The sequence below is a fragment of the Camelus dromedarius genome, chromosome 2 (genome assembly GCF_036321535.1).
Source record: "Camelus dromedarius isolate mCamDro1 chromosome 2, mCamDro1.pat, whole genome shotgun sequence".
Classification (NCBI taxonomy): Eukaryota; Metazoa; Chordata; class Mammalia; order Artiodactyla; family Camelidae; genus Camelus; species Camelus dromedarius.
Window position 1 is genome coordinate 95807004 of NC_087437.1, and position 17025 is coordinate 95824028.

Genomic DNA, 17025 nt, shown 5'->3' on the forward strand with positions numbered 1-17025 from the left:
GTAGTAGACAATGTTTGTTTGAAAAGTGAATAAAACATCAAGAAGTTCACTTTAGATTAACAGTGTGAGTCCTCCCAAATTGTTTTCCAATGCCGATTCATGTCTCAATATTTTGTCCAATTTTGGATAAGCTTTTAGTCTTAGAATCAACTATCTAACATAATAACAGAGAGGAATAGACCAAAACTTTTTAAACAATTCTACTTCTCTCAACTTTCTTATTTTTTTCTAATATTTTTATTTTTGTTGACAGATAGTAAATGTGTCAGGAGTCCTATCAAAGAAGATACATTAGGACTAATTATGATTCTATCAAGGCATACAAATGAGTAAAGCTGATTGTGCTCCATTAAAATTATAAGTGGATTCTGAGATGCATAAGAGGACACAGATGGACTCTTGAAACCTCTTCTAGTAACCATGACAGTAAAAGAGGTAGAACACTCCATCCTTATACAAGCACTGGCTCCATAGGTGTGAAGTCAATGCAGTTGCACAGGGCTCATTGCTAAGATGAGCCCTGGGTTTGGTTTAACGTTCTGCTGCTGCCATCTTGAAACCAGGGACCCCATATTTTCATTTTGCACTGGGTCCTGTAAGTGATGTAGCCCCTCTTGCCTTGTGCTTCACCAACTATGATTCGAATATCCCCTTACAGAATTGTAAATATCCATGCTATGTTATTTTTTTTCTTTACTAGCAACAGGAAATACGTGTTTCAAAAAAAAAAGTCAGATGCAAATCTTTGTCTTAACATACAGAAGACTTAGTCTGATATTTTTAGTTTCCTACTGTGAGCATTACTTGAATGGCATATCACAATATGCTCCAAATCCAATATGGCTGAAGCTGGACATACTGTGTTCTCCTTCTCCAGTATGTCTGGAGTATTAATCATACTATCTTCTTCCTAGTCATTATGCTCAAATCCTCTGTCATCTTTAACTCTCTATTGCCTCCCACAGCCAAATACTTGCTAAGAACTACTAACTTTCCTTCATAATAACTCTCACTTTGATTCCTTCCTTCTCATTCTCTCAGTCACTGCTATATTGGAAGATCTAATCACTTTTCTTCTAATCCAATTTAATAGTTTCTTCACTGGTTTCCTGGTCCAGTCTTACACACTACACCCAATTAAATCTACCTATTGCTCTAAGCTTTCTTTTCCTAAACTAAAGCAGTGATCAGGTTTCTCCTTGGCTCAAAAACTGAAGCTTTTTACTTCCTTCAGAATTAAGTTCATATTCCTTAGTGTGCCATTTATATCTCTATGAATGAATTACAATCTACTAGTCCAACTTTATCTCTCAACCTCTTTGTATAACATATATTAAAATTACACTGACTCCTTATAGGAGAAAAGATTTGCTGTGTGTATTTATAATTTTGTTAACTGCTAAATATGTCTAGTCACTGAATAGGTTTGGAAATAACAAAGAACTAAGAGCTGAAAAAATGAGACTGAAGATGTAGGCAGGGTCCAGATCACAATGGGTCTTGTAAGCACCATGAAAGAATCTGGTTTGTATTCTGAGTATGTGAGGATCCACTGATGAGTTTAAACAGAAAAGTAAGATGATCAGATTTTATTTATTTAACCAGGTCAAGGGTTACCTGGTAGAGAAAAGATTGAGGGAGACATGAGTTACTGGGGAACTTAATCAGGAAAGTACTTATGGGAATGGAGTAAAATTGTCAAATTCAAGAAATATTTAGAAGGTAGAATCGATAACGTATAAATGTTGAATGGATGTTGAATTAAGGATGACTCCATATTTCTTACTTTAATAACTCAATAACTAATGAGTCTACTTACTAGCCGAGGGAACAGAAGAAGAGTACCTGGTGATGGTAGAGGTGAGATGTGGGGCTTGGATATACTGATCAGTTTTGATGATGAGTTGTTAAAAAAACTTAACTGAGTAAACGTTAAAGATCTTCTTGGCTTTATTCAGTGATTTGTGAATTGGGTAGCATCCCATCTAGCAGATTAGAAAGCTCTGAGGAGCTGTACAAAATTAAAGACTTTCATAGGCAGAAGGGAGTGAGAACAAAGAGGTTTTACCAGCAAACAGTGGATTGGGTGTGGCAAGGTCACTTTCCTTTAGGGGATGGCAGGGGTCTATCAGGCAGATGACCTCACAAGTACTGACCAGGCAATTCTTGACTGACTGGTTTAAGATTCCATTTCTGGAGAGACTGAAATTGTAATTTAGTCTCTATGATATAAGGTTTTACATAGTGACTCCATTTTAGACCTGTTGTTCTGTTTTTAGCAGAATTATTTAAAACTATGTCATGGAGCAGTGAGAAGGGGCACTGAAAGAAGAGAACTCCAAGACAAACGTCATTCATTTAGTAATTCTGCATGGAGTCAGTCTTGATTAACTGGGTTTAGCAAGTTTTGGTTATGTATAAGATTGCAAAAGTAAAGGCCAATTAGTGTCTTTTAGGGGAATAGAGAATGTACAGGTCAGAAACAAAACTGTTCAAGGAAGGATTTAATAGCAAAATGATAGATTTAATTTTGCTTGTAGGGCTCACATTTTTAATCTTCCAATTTGTCTTTCTTTTTAGATTAATTTTAATCTCTTTAAGAGGGTGCAAAGAAAAAACATCTACTGACCAAGGTGCTTTATGGTTTGGGAGGGTTTATTTACTCAGTTTTTAGCTGAGAAGAAGCTTGTGCTAAGTATTCAACCTAACAAACGTTACAATCTAGGGAAATAATGAGAATGAGGGTAAGTGAGAGGTCTTCTCATTTTAACAGAAAGATGTCAGAATTCTCTGAAGGCACTTTTCAGACTGAAATGATGGCCACATTTTTGTTGATCAAGGGTAATTCTGCCTGTAAGTTTCTGCCTGGTACATAGCTCTTGGATAATGGTAAAAGATATTACACACCCTCCCACCTGGTATTACAGCATGCACAGCAATAATGAAGACAGATTAGTGCTATTTACCTACTGACACTGACAAGAGTAGCTTGTCTTTGTTCCTTTATTTTATCATTAAAGTCTTGTTTTTCAGCATTACATTGCCTGAAGACAGCATGCTACAGTCTTGAATACCAAAGGAAAGGTGTTTAAATGGCATTAATGGCTTGGATCACCTCCTGACTAAGACCAAGGATATTCAAACTTAATGCTTTCCTCTGTCTTTAATTTACACTTTTATGGAAACATAATGAACTTGAAGGAAAAAAACATTTTTTTTTTAATGTTAGAGCTAGGACTAGAAGTGGGAAAGGGGTGAGCTAATTCCCTGTATTTTTTAATATATTTATATAAAATATATGATATTTTGGTTTATTAGGTGATATGTGGTAAGAAAGCTACCAAAATCCTTATGTTCACCCTAACATTATATACTCTCACAGATGCCAGATGGGAAGGTAATAAAGTTGATGGACAAGTTCAAATTTTTTGACAGACGACATTGAGAGGAATATTAGAAAAACTCAGTTTGAATATCACTAAGAATTTTTCTTTTGGAATCTGCCATTTTTTATTGATCTCTTATTACTCTTGGACACCAAGACAATTGATGACTTTTTTTTTTACTGTTACTGTCTCCTCCCCACATGAATGTACCTCTTTAATTCAAACACAAGTCCTTGATGTGGGATAGGAAGATCTTGGATAAAGTGTGAGTGGATCACATCATCCTGCCCTATTCCTGTCAGCTGTCACTGTCATTTCCTTAAAGCAGTGTATCGGATTTGTTCAGCTTTACCTCCACCTCAGAAGCCCAGCCTGACTGCAGAATTCTAGACCAGTTCAAAGATTCTTCTTTTGGCAAAGACCAAGTAGGCATTTGTGCATCGGGTAGGGTTCGTAGTGTCAGCCACGTCAGGTCTCTCAACGGTAATTTCGATACAACTGAGTTGAAACTATTTTCAAATATCAGCCTGCAGTGGGGAACTGTGTTGGCATTACTTAACTTCTTTCTGACAGCCAGGTCAGCTCCACTGTGACACTTGTACCCAATTTGTTTTCCCTCCTCCTCATCAATGATCACAGAACCATCATTTCCTCTTGATATTGTTTTAGAGTTGAATTTTTGTTAGCGGCAGATTTTTTGCTTGCTTTTTATTCTCCTCTTGAAAACTTTGGGGGCAGAGACTGTATTTGCTTAGGGACATAAATGTTGGACTTTTAAGCAAGTTTTTGAGGGAGGGTCCATATCATCCCGTAAGGATGAGTATGCTCCATTCACACAAACTTAGGATGAAAATGGGGAGGAGCAGACAGTGTCAGAATGGCTTCTTAACTGGGGCCAGTGCTGGAAGGATTCTTAGTTCATACAGAGATGACATCATTTCATAAGGTGACAGGGGTTCCTTCCTCTGTAGTGACCGCGGAGGTTAGATCTATTTCATCATGTGAAAGATCACAAGTGGAGAAAGACTTAGAGTAAGATGGCAGGTATGAATTCTACTGAGGTTGAAACTTTGCGTTTTTGTAAGGCAGACAATGTGAACCCTCTGGAGCCTGGGTGCTCTAGAATCAGAACAATATTAAATAACAGTTGCCCAGGACCATATCATGGTTCTCCTTAAAGTTTCAAGCATATGTCTCTGAAGAATTTCCTTTTGAACAGAGTCACTAAGTGTGATATCCTTTTTACACTACGCTATGTGGGACACATTTTTACAAGAAACACACCATCTATATCTGAATATTTGAGAGAAATGGCTCTTACTACAGAAACGTATGGGATAGGGGTTTGTGTCTGCACAGCTTTTCAGAAAGTCATGCCAGTAATAAGAAAAGCAATAACGTATCTGTAGAGAGGGGAAAGCGGGGTCAGGAAATAATTTACGATGTGTGAGAAAAGATCTTTACATACAGGCAAAGAATTTTACAATTTAGCAGGATGATGTTAATAGTGCATTTATGAGATTCCCCTTCTCAAAGGTGTTCGGCTTTTCAGCTGGCTTTGAAAGTTACACGTAACTAGTCACTGCTGCAGGGTAACACATATTCCCCTTCCAAGTTATGAGAATCTGCTGTGGAGGAGGCACAGCCTGGGTGGGCAGAAGCTATAAATGTATTTTTCATCTGTCCACTCATACCCTTTTTTTCTGATTTTTTTTTTTTTGAGATATTTTTCAGTTTGCCAATGTCATAAGATTTGTGAGAGATTGTTTTTTTCTTTAGTTGGTTTCCAGCTTACTGAACTGAGGAAAGGGATGGTGGCCTTTAAATTATAAAACTGCCAGGTTGAAATGCATATTTTTGTAAATTGCTTTCTTCCACCATTCTTTAGGAAAATTTCAATCATAAAGAAATACTGATTATATTTCACAGCAGGATTGGTTGATTCAATCCCCTAATCCCTTCTTTGCATAAAACATACTTTCTTTCAGAATTCTGAATGTTACTAATAGAAGCAAATTGCTGGATCAAATTAGTGAAATGGACATATTTTGAAACAGTGTATTAGAGAAGTTTTTTTGAAGACAACTCAAACAAGATATGTCCCTTTTCTAAATAGTTTCTTTAGCAAGACTGTTTGCAAGCAAACAATCTTACCACAAGTAATGAGAAGCCAGATATGGGATCTTGTACCTCCAGGTCAGTAGTTCAAATCTGGCCTAGATCAGCGATGACTGAAAATCGTTACCGGTGGATGGCTTCATAATGTTCTCAATAAAAGATTCAATGGACTTGGTTGCACTCTGCTTGTTAGTAGACAAGTGCTCAGGTGACAAATCATGTCACACCTCACGTGACACATCCTTGAACACACTGGCACTAAATGACACTTTTGTTGGTTATTTCATTAAATTGGCTCAATATTTACTGAAGTGAAAACCAGATAGCCATGTCATCTTCACAAATCATATCCATTGATGTATAATCTGATTTTGCTTAAACTAACACTATAAATAGTTTATACTTGAGTAAGTACACAGAACTGTGACCTAAATTTTATATTTTACATGATATATTCAAGAAAGAGCTTGGAATATTTCAAGAATGCATTATTTTTAATACTGAGGAGTTTAATACTGAGGTGTTTATTTTACCTTACAGATTTATTCCAACGCATGGCATAATTCTGTAAATTGGAAAACTGCCCTTTTATTCATTTCTCGACTACAACAAGAAAGGAAATTATTCTAAAATCTTTCACTCACTTTTCCAATAATACTCCAAAGAAAATGTTTACTCCATTGTTAGGTAGGAAAAAATTTTCCTCTACCCTTCTAAGTTCATCTGGCTGGTCTGGGAGTTAAAGTGACATGAGACAGATTAATAGGAGAAAATCAAACAAAAGTTTAATAGCATATACACCTGGAAGAGCCCCAGGCAATCTGAGTAACTTGCCCCAAAGGCTGAAGATCTCACCTTAAATACCATCTTTAATTCAAGACAAAAGTAGTTTGGGACTTCAAAGGAGGGGAAGGCAGTTCACTTGGAGATGGAAAAGCAAATGCTTGGTGAACAAATGTTTGCTGGGCCCTGCCGAGTCAAGGAGACACAAAGTGGAATTTTAACAGACTTTGCTAGTTCCTCTCTGTCTACCATGGCTAGTTCATATTATACTATTGTGATCTCTGGTGATAGTTCCTCTCCTGGAACAGGTCTTCTATCTACATACTTTTAGGAAGTTAAGGGGCAGGTCAAAGGTTTATCCTAAGTCTTCTGGGCCTTAAAATAACCAGCCTAAATTAATCCTCATGCAAAAGAGACACATTTGGGGTGGCAAATTTTGCTCTCCTGCACCATTGAGAACTGGGCTGTGCTTTCACGTAGGTGAGCTGAGTTTTGGTGGAAAACCAGGATAAGAATAATTCTTGGAAGTGATGGAATTCAGGACATACTATCTCAAAATAGGGTACTTGGCACATTAAGTATTTCAAGCTGAAGGAATTTGAGAAGTGACAGATGCAGGTCTTCCCCGAAGAAAGTCTTAAATCCCTCATGTGAGAGGTGTCCTCCCTCTACCCAGAGGAAAGGAGCACCCTTATCTCTGAAGACTAAAGCACACAGAGAGGAATCTTAAGGAACAGGCTTCGCTAAGGTTCCCCCAGTTAATTACACTCAGCTTATAATCTTTGTCCTGCCATCTTCCCACAACTTTTTATTCTTCATCAGACCAGCATCAAAACATTCAGTTTTACCCATTTGTTCAGGTCTCCATTTCCTTATGAAGGGTCCCATGTCACACAGACCTTACATTAAATACATTTGTATGCATCTGTCTTTTGTTACAGGGATCCCAGTCAAGAACTTAGAGAAGAGTAGAGGGAAAAGAGTTTTTTCCTCCCTCGTAGAAGGCATTAAAAATGGCACATTATTAAATATGGGAAGAAAGGACTGTGATAAGTTGAAAGGGGCTGCCTGCTCTGCTGTCACTCTCCCAGCAGGAAGAGAGTTTGGGCTGGAGGGGAGGAAGCCAGAATGTATGTTATGCCCTCCATAAAGTAACTTCCGCAGTGGTGTTTCTCCAAAGAGGCTTCCAAATACTTGTAGCCGTCTTCATCATATCTCATGCAGTTCTCACCAGGCTTTTTCCTCTTGTCCTTTGAGATAATGATACTGAGATAGGAGGGAACCGGGCAGGGGACAACCATCAAAAGAATGACACAGCCATTGAGGATAGGACGTAAACTGGTTAGACCCAGCAAGGCCCAAGATGGAGGAAGATTTGAATTCCAGTAGACCTTGAGCCTCATTATAGGCTCACTGTAATATATTAGCATGCCTAATGACAGACCCACAGGCACCATCACAGTTCCCAGGCTGCCCATAAAAGGCCAAGAAGTGGGTGGGGGCCCAATTCCTGGAAATCCCCACCCCTTCCGCAAAACAGTTGGAATAATCCTCCCACTTGTTAGTGTATGAAATTACCCAGCCCATAAAAACTAACGATCCCACACCCCAGGGCCTCTCTTGCCTTCTGAGATGGGTCACACTCTGCTATGCAGTGTGTACCTCCTTGGATAAATCTACTTCCGTTTTACTATGGGATATATATCCCCTAGGGCTGATCTCACTTTCCTGGATGACCCCATGCTCTGGGGCTGCTCTCCCTTCTAAGATGAACTACATTCTGTCTGTGGAATGTATATCTCTCTAAATAAACTTGCTTTCACCTTCCTGTATCATGCTCTTGAATTCTTTACTGAGTGAGACAAGAACCTACTCTCTGGTAACAATACTTTGCATTTCTGTCCTGTTCGACAGTGCATAGAGTCCTTTTTACACATTATCATATTTAATTTGAAGCCTCACAAAGCCCAGTGGCCTAAGAGGCTAAGTGACTTGCCCTAAATTACACAGCCAAAGGAGAGCATATAATGCAGATCTCTTATCACTCCCACTGGTTTCCAAGTTGTGGCCTTTGAATCTGAAGGAGTGAATGAGGAGAAGAACTCAGTCACTGTTGCAGGGGTTATAAGACTCCAGATACATAGAAGGTATAGCCAGTTGACCGAGTATGTGATATATCCTTTCCACATATGTGCAGACTGTCAAAAGTATATAGATGCTACTGTCTAATGGCATACAATTCTATTTCAAAATTACTGAATGTTATCGAGTTTATTATGTAGCTCTTTATAAATGCATATTAAACATATAAATCTCTGGGAACTCATTTTTTTTTTCCTATTGTGGGAGTATCCTCAAGAATTAAACATTTGGGCATCCCAGCACTATGGTCTGGTGCCTCCCAGACCCACCTTATGTGTTACCTGAAATTTGCAACATCACAAAGACATTCCCAAACTGAGCGCACATCTCTGGAGATGGCACTGCCTTTGGATCTCCCTCCTCATCTCCCTCCCAGCTTTTGCAAACGTGAAGAACAGGAACAAATGATAAAAATAATCTTTACTGTTGTTTGAATAGACATTTAGATTCTTCCACCTAGAGGAGTGGATTAAATAGACTTTATTCTCCAAAGGTAAGAATCAAAAATGGCATTTTAAGAGACGTAGAATTAGAGTTGGGATGATCGTCAGAATGGTAAAATAATTATTCCTAAGTTAGGGGAGATTTCTTTCTTTAAAGACGTAGAAGAGGTGTTGTTACAGAGGCTAAAACATAATACGTATGTTCACAACTGCTTAATGATCATGTAGAAAAGGAATCTAAACCAGGGTTATAGGTGGAAGGTGGATTTGCAAAATAAGAACTTGTTTGGTAAGAAGAAGAAAAAGATGAAATTATTTATATGCTTGTGTTGCAAAATGAGCTATTTGTATTCAGAGCACAGAACGGAAATGAACATGATTAAGGTTAAGATGTCTAGGAGTGAGGATTGGAAATTCAACTGGGAAAACACTAGGGGAATATAAAATATGGCTGTAGGGATAGAAATCTGTTATTCTAAAGAGTAATATTTCACTAAGTAAATAAATAACCATTAAATTTTGATGTGATGTACAGTCTAGTTATCAGGAGATGTGAAAGCAGCAGTTAATAAAGAAATATATTTAATTTTTAAAAATATGAAATCACTGTAAAAATTTTACATAAAAATGTGTCTTTAATTTTAACTAGAAATGTTTGTGTTTTACAGGCAGTGAATGGCAGCCACACTGTTAAACTTAGCTCTAACATATGTTACTTTGTCAGCTTTCACACTGTAAACCCTAGAGGACAGCTGAGCTCCAAGGGTCAAAAGAGGATGACAGGAAGAAAAAAAAAAATGACACACAGTTTCTTTGGCCCTAGGGGGTGGTCTGCACATAGGAACAGTAATAATAATTTACAGCATTGATCTGCTGAGTTTCTTGAAAAAATAAATTTATGTTCTCAAAAACCCAGGTACAATAGTAATGAGGGGAGTTTGTCATTATCATTGCACAACCACAAAAAATGAATTCTGCTGGGTCTTATAAACATGACAGGCGTCAATAGCGTACTCGTAAACCAACAGCACTCTTTTGCTACTCAGGTGGATTTTTTTCTATTAGTGGTAATAATCTGAGTTAAGAGAATTTGGGCTTCTGTTACAGACTGAATTGTGTCTCCCCCAACTTCATATGTTGAAGCTGTAACCACCGATGTGAGTATATTTGGAGATAAGACCTTTAAAAAGATAATTAAGGCTAAATGAGGTCATAAGGATGGGGCCCTAATTCAGTATAACTGGTGTCCTTATAAAGGAGAGGAAGAGACACCAGACACTTGACTGCACAGCGAAAAGGTCCCATAAGGACATAGTGAGAAAGCAGCTGTCTGCAAGCCAAGGAGAGAGGCCGCAGGAGAAATCCAATTTGCCAAAACCTTAATCTTGGATTTCCAGCCTCCAGAACTGTGAGAAAATTAATTTCTCTTGTTTAACTTACTCAGTCTACAATATTTTGTTATGGCAACCCCAGCAATCTGATACAACTTCATTTATATATATACACACACATATATATACACACACACACACATACGTACATATTTAATTTGCCTTAATCTTCAGACAAATACATAAGGTATTTTATTGTGGGTTATAGAGATTTTTTTTTTTAATTGAAGTATAGTCAGTTTACAATGTGCTAATTTCTGGTGTACAGCATAATGCTTCAGTCATACATATACATACATATATTCCTTTTCGTATTCTTTTTCATTAGAAATATCCCATCCCATTTATGTTGAAATGAGCATACAGCATTTTGGAGTAGACAAATGTTCAGTTTTCTTAAAATTACCTTTTCTCTTATGTGCTAATAATGATAGGCGTTTATATAACAGATGATGGGTTGTTTTAGTATTAAGTTATTCCAGCTTTTGTAAATATATAAATATTGTTTTCACCATAGACCATTCTGAAGAAACTGATACAATACCAATACATAAATAAGTTGCTTTGACTTCCAAATATCTAACTTTTTCAACTTTTATTTATTCTTCAGGTGGGTAGTTTTGAGCATTTGCTGTTTGCCCTGAACTGAACTAGGTGGGGAGGCACGCAGGAAGGGAGATGTGGGTCTAACACTGATGGAACTCAGAGATGGGAGCCTGGAAATCTGATACAAGGCAAAACAAACACAGAAGAAAAAATTGATGGCAAGAATCTTGGCCTAATTAGAAGGTGGGAATGGGGACCAAAAAAATCCTCCACACTTAAATTTGAAACATAAAAGGCATGGTGGGGAGAGAGATCCATTTGGGAGGTGGGGTTTCCAGAGACAGATAATGGCATTTTCTAGGCTGTCAAGAGAAGGTCCCTGGAGCCCTGGAGGACCTAACGGAAGGCCAGGATGGCTGAAGGAGAGATGATAAGAGAAGGGCCATGGTAAAGATATGTACTTCACCCTATAGCAAAGGGAAGTCACTGAGCAGAGTTAAGCAATAAATATACCTGGTCAGACATGCATTTGAAGACATCATTATGCCTCTCCATAGATAGCAGAATTAAAAGGGAATTCGAGTAGATGTAGGGAGACCAGAGAGGAGTCATTAGAGTAATTCACATGTGAGATACTTGATGTTTGAATTGGAATATTGGGATGTTGGGATGAATTTGGTTAAGAAATGGATAAACAGTATTTTTTGGCAGTCGAAATGACAAGACTTTAAGGGAAGAAAACACACAGGCAGCCAGGGAAATTCCTGAGAGCACAATTTTCAGTTAAAGGAAGCAGGTAAAGGAAATATATGGAGAAGCTGAGAAAATGTAGTAGTAATAGTTAACATTTATTGATTTCATTACATCAGACATGGAGCTAAGAATTTTATCACGTCAGTTAATCATCACAGCTACCTACACAGTGGATATTTGGTAGGGATTCTGAGAAAATATTTTTTCTGGGAGTTCTGAGATCCCCTTTCATCCACAATTTTCTGAGATTTTTTTCCCCTTTGTTACTAGGCTGTCCCATACGTTAGATGAATTCTTTAGCCTTAAGTTAAAAAAAGGTTGTAAAACAAGAGATGACTTTAGGCCACTAGTTTGGAATGTGAACATGTGGTTAGTTTTTTTGAATATATAGTTAAAAAGGATTGCCCATAGGTGCTCTCAAAAAGACCGATGGCTTTTTCTCAGGCATGGTCCAGGTAATAGTGGATACATGCAGGCCAACTGATGTGATTGCATTTGCTGAGACCTGTCTATGGAATTCCTGAGCAGGGCATTCAGGGCCAGTCCTGCAGGGAACCACAGGCTGCCAGGGCAAGGCCCCTAGGAGGTCTGTAGTCAGCTTAGAGAGGTGAGAAGTTGTTACTGTATTTTTCTTGGAGCTACGATGCTACTGTTTTCTATGCACTGCGCTAAGGATAATAAAACGTGGCGCTAGGGAGGTGATTGCATAAAACCTCACAGCGATGTTTATGTTGCAGACTTGTTTATAGGAGCACCCCCCTGCCCTCCTCAAAAAAAGAAAAAAAAAATGTGTCAATATAATGGACTATGTAGCACCATTAAAAATATGGAAGTGTATTAGTAGAGTCATTGGAATGTGTCTGAAGGAACGTCCGCCAACATAGTCACGATAGGTATATCTGAAGGGTAAGCTTTGAAGTGATTTTTACATTCTTTTGTTTATTGTAGCAAACAACAATCACAGAAATAGGCAATGTTCATTTTTAATTGATGATTACCAGCATAACTATATTTAAGAATAACAGATATGGCAAGTATGTTTCCAGGCTAGTAAATATCTACTTGTTTATATCAAAAGAAAAAACCACCTCAATTTAGACAGTACTCATTAGTCTATTGTTCAGTCTTAGGTTCATACTTATTAGGTGTCCAAAAACAGTAATCTCATTAGAATTCATATTTCACGAAGACATGAAACATTTCTGTTTTGTTCATATTGACCACTACTTTTTTGAAGGAAATGAATATCATCAGTGGATAAATTCGCTGAGTAGGACCTAGCTTTTACAAGCAAAAAACGTATATAAATACCAGGTCAGAAGTCTGTCACTTATCTTTGTGAGCCTTACTGTCTTAATCTACCTCCTTCCCCTAACAAAAAAATGTCCTAATAGATTATCACAAAGGTTTGTAAGATTTAAATAAGATAATGTTTATGAAGTATTTAGCACAGTGTCTGTTACCTGCTAAGCAGGGAGTAAAGCATTATTGATGTTTGACTGCCTAAGATTCACCGATAAACTCTTAACCTGCTATGTATACCTAGGAAGTCCTGTGGTCACTCTAATTTTCGTGCTTCTTTATTCTTTGGTATTTGGTTATTACATTTATTACTATGAAACGCTTTAAGTTATTAAGTCCAAGAAGTAGAATTCAAGTTGATGAGCAATATTTAGCTGAAACATAGAAGTGTTTTGTTAGCATGCTTATCACCTTTTCTTAGTGCTACCCCTGTAGTCAATTACTTTGTGATGTTGTTTCTTGGGGTTTTTGTTAAAAAGGCTGCGGTTACAGACATGTGTAATAGATCTTTAACTTTCAAACAGGGACTTATATTCATGTATTAAAGATCTAAAAACAACCTGGAAAATGTCTGATTTTTGTCTATATCCTCATAAAAGATAATTCTAAATTGGTAAGTGGTGTATATGTGGGAAACAAGTTATAGAGTGAGAGATTTGGCAGAGTAAATATAAAAATATATTTTGAAATTATGATCATTATTATACATTTATTCATGTAAAATTTTTCTCTTCATGCCTAGGGTTGTATTGATTAACCTAACAAATTCACGATGAGGTGCAAAAATAAGTGGAAGTTGGGAAAAAATAATCTGAATGTATATGTAATCATATGATGAGACAGAAGACTGTCACTCAAGCCAGGTGGCTTGACAACAGTTTTGTTGTTGTTGTTGTTAAATCGTAGACATGAAGAAAGAAAAGAAGACACCTTATAAGTATAAAGCTCCTGAGTTTTCACATATTGAATTTACTCTTAAACCTGCTCTCAGAAGCTGCCCTTCATCCTACATCCTACTACATTTCATGATTAAGGACACAGGTTTTATGAGCAAACAGTTGTTTGAATATCAGGTCTGTTACTTTGTCTTTGTAAGCCTGATTCTCTTAATCTACCCCTCCACCTGGGCCACCAAAAATGATAATAGATTTTAATTATTCTGATGTCTTCTAATAACATAAATTAGTTTCACCTGCTTTTGTACTTTTTGTAAGTGGAATCATATGGTATATAATTTTGTGTGTGGATCTTCTTTTCAACTTGTTTGTAAAATGCACCTTTATTTTGTGTACTGTGATAGTTAATTATCATTGCACAATATTCCATCTTATGCAAATACCACAATGTATTTGTTTGTTCTGCTCTTGGGGGGTTTCCAGGTTTTGGTTACTAATAGTATGGCTATGAACACCCTAGAACTTGTCCTTTAGTGAACTCTTGTTTACCTTTCTGATTGGTGTATTTCTAGGAGTGAAATTACTCAGTCATAAGGTATGCATATCTTTACCATTAGTAGATTTTGGCAAAAAAAAAAAAAGGTTTCCAAATGGTTGGTGCAATTTATACCTACCCCTCCCCAGTAGCATTATAGGGGAGTCACAGTTGTTTCATGACCTTACCAAGAGTTGGTTTTGTCTGACTTTTTCGTTTTGCTATTCTGGGGGATGAATACTGGTATCACATTTTTTAATTGTTGGCAATTCCATGATGTCTAATGGAATTGAGTAATTTTGTATATATTATGGGCCATTTGACCACCATATATTAATTATGAATTATAATATGATATAATGCATATAGAATAACAAATAACACTGTACCTTAGACATTTTGTTTCTTTCTTGCTTTGTCTTACATCCCTTTACGTTTCTTTCACTCAATATTCCTATTTTCAGGAGCTATTACTTTCTACCCAACATTATATCAATCTCAAATCTTTGATCTTATTTAATCTAATTTATATAGATTATCTTTTTGCAATTTGAACATGCTGCTGTGAAATAAACTGTAAACTACATAAAGATGAGGAGGTAGAAGAGAAGAGAAATAGAAAGTGACAGCTCTATTTAAAATAGAATTTGAGATTTTTGTGAAATATTTATTAAAGAACTACCTTGGGGAGGAACACCACAGAGGTAAGATGCCATTCTCATCACAACGTATCAAAGATACATACTGTCAACATAAGTTATTTTTGAAATTAATTTTGATCACCTGACCGAGGTGGTGGTGTCAGGTTTCTCTGCTGTAATGTTAGTTACTCCCCCTTCCCTCTCTTTCCAGGACGTTCTTTTTAGAGTTAAGTCACTATGTTCAGCTCACACTCCATGAACAGGGAGTTACATTCCTCCTTCCTGAGGGTGGAATATGTACATAAATAACTGGGGATTCTCCTATAAGGGAGATTTATCTATTCTTCCCCATGTATTTATGTATATATTTACACCAGTATGGAGACAGATATTTTATGTGATGGCTTATCATATAAGACTACTTCTGTGTTGCTGGCATCATTTCAGCTTTGGCCCTTGGGTGCTCTCTTGGTTGGTTGCTCTTTTCCTTTGATGTGCTGCTATTGTGTGTGAGCGTGCATGTGTGCCGTGCATGTGTGCGAAAGATTCTTTAGCCACTCCTGGTGTCACGTAGGGAACCTGCAGGCTCTGTAATGAAGAGGCTTTGTGGCACAGGTGGTATCTTTTCAGCTTGCTTCTGTGACTGTGTGTATGTTTTGAGCACTTCCTTACTTCCTGGCACTATAAGATGCTCTGGACACATTCTATGTATTTCCAACCCCAGGCGTAGAATCAGCCATTTCCTCTTTAGTTGGAAAACGGTGTTAGAAACAAAGATCTGGCTGTCAACCCATTTTTTTAGGTGAAAATGTAACATATTTTAAGAGACTACATAAAAACATTTGAGTTAAATTTGGAAAAGTTAGTGTATTTTGTTTTAAAACCTCAAGTATGTTTTCTGCCTAGACTAGAATACATTTCCGAGTATTTTAAAATAAAATGGAATAAATACACATGACAATGTTTCCAAGGTTACTTACTGGATTTATCAGATTAATAAGTATTTAACTTGGGCTAGAAATTATTCCATTGATATGACTAACTGATAGACTTTCTAATTAAAAAATAAATTAGGCCAGAAATAGCAAGCACTCTGAAGGGCATGTATATTCTGCTTGATAACATTTTTGTCATCTTAATGGAACTGAAGAAATGAAATGATTATTATTGTTGCCTTAAGTGTTAAATACTCATCTTTTAAACTCAAAGCTTAGTGAGAAGAGAGAGAACTGTGTTTATATACCACCGAAAGAATATATGGAAAGAATTAATTTAAAAATCATCTTACTGAATAGATCCAGATTTAAGTTTTTGTCTTCAGAGAAGATGGCTATAACTGTATTTTTCTGAATTATGAAAGAAATCTGTATTTATCAACAGTTTCTCAGATGTACATATTAAAGTCCACTTAAAAATAAAGAAAATTTTGGGGGAGAGTATAGCTCAGTGGTAGAGTGCATGCTTAGCATGCACGAGGTCATGGGTTCAATCCCCAGTACCTCCTCCAAAAATAAATTTAAAAATTTTTTTAAAATAAACACAATTTTAATATCATAAAAATAATCTTAGGTTGTTGGATGCATAGATGTCAACTGAAGGCGATTGCGAGTAAGACAGTGGATTTTATTAGAGAAAAAGGACACTGCTATGTGGAGCTCACCCAGTAGACTGTATTAAATTAGACATTGTCTATTCCAAGTTTCTATTTTAAAAGAAATGTTGGGGACATTGCATTTGAAATATATTTTAAAACATCTCCTTTTCATGTTTAATTATTATTTATTCTAGTTTTAAAATAAATTTTATATTCTAGCCAAAAAACATTATTAGAGTTTACACCACTACTCATTACAACACTTTCTCAGTGGACAGAAGTATTACCAACAGGCAACAGCCTTTTCTAGCACACACATTCTCTGTGCATTTTAAGTGAGAGTTGTAAACACCTAGGCCAGGGGTGATGGATCCAGGTCTTTTAGAGCCTGAATTTATATACCTTGGGAGCCTCTCTTTACAAAAAGAATACAACATTATTGATACAAAATGAATACAAGGCCTTGGAAGAATTAGGAAACTGAAGGTTTTTTTA

The 17025-nt window shown here is 36.8% G+C and overlaps 1 long non-coding RNA gene across 2 annotated transcripts in view; it reads left to right on the plus strand.

Moving 5' to 3' along the window:
- The window catches only part of LOC105087774 (uncharacterized), a 697491-nt gene that overhangs the window by 379613 nt on the left and 300853 nt on the right, over positions 1 to 17025 (plus strand). The window lies entirely within an intron of this gene.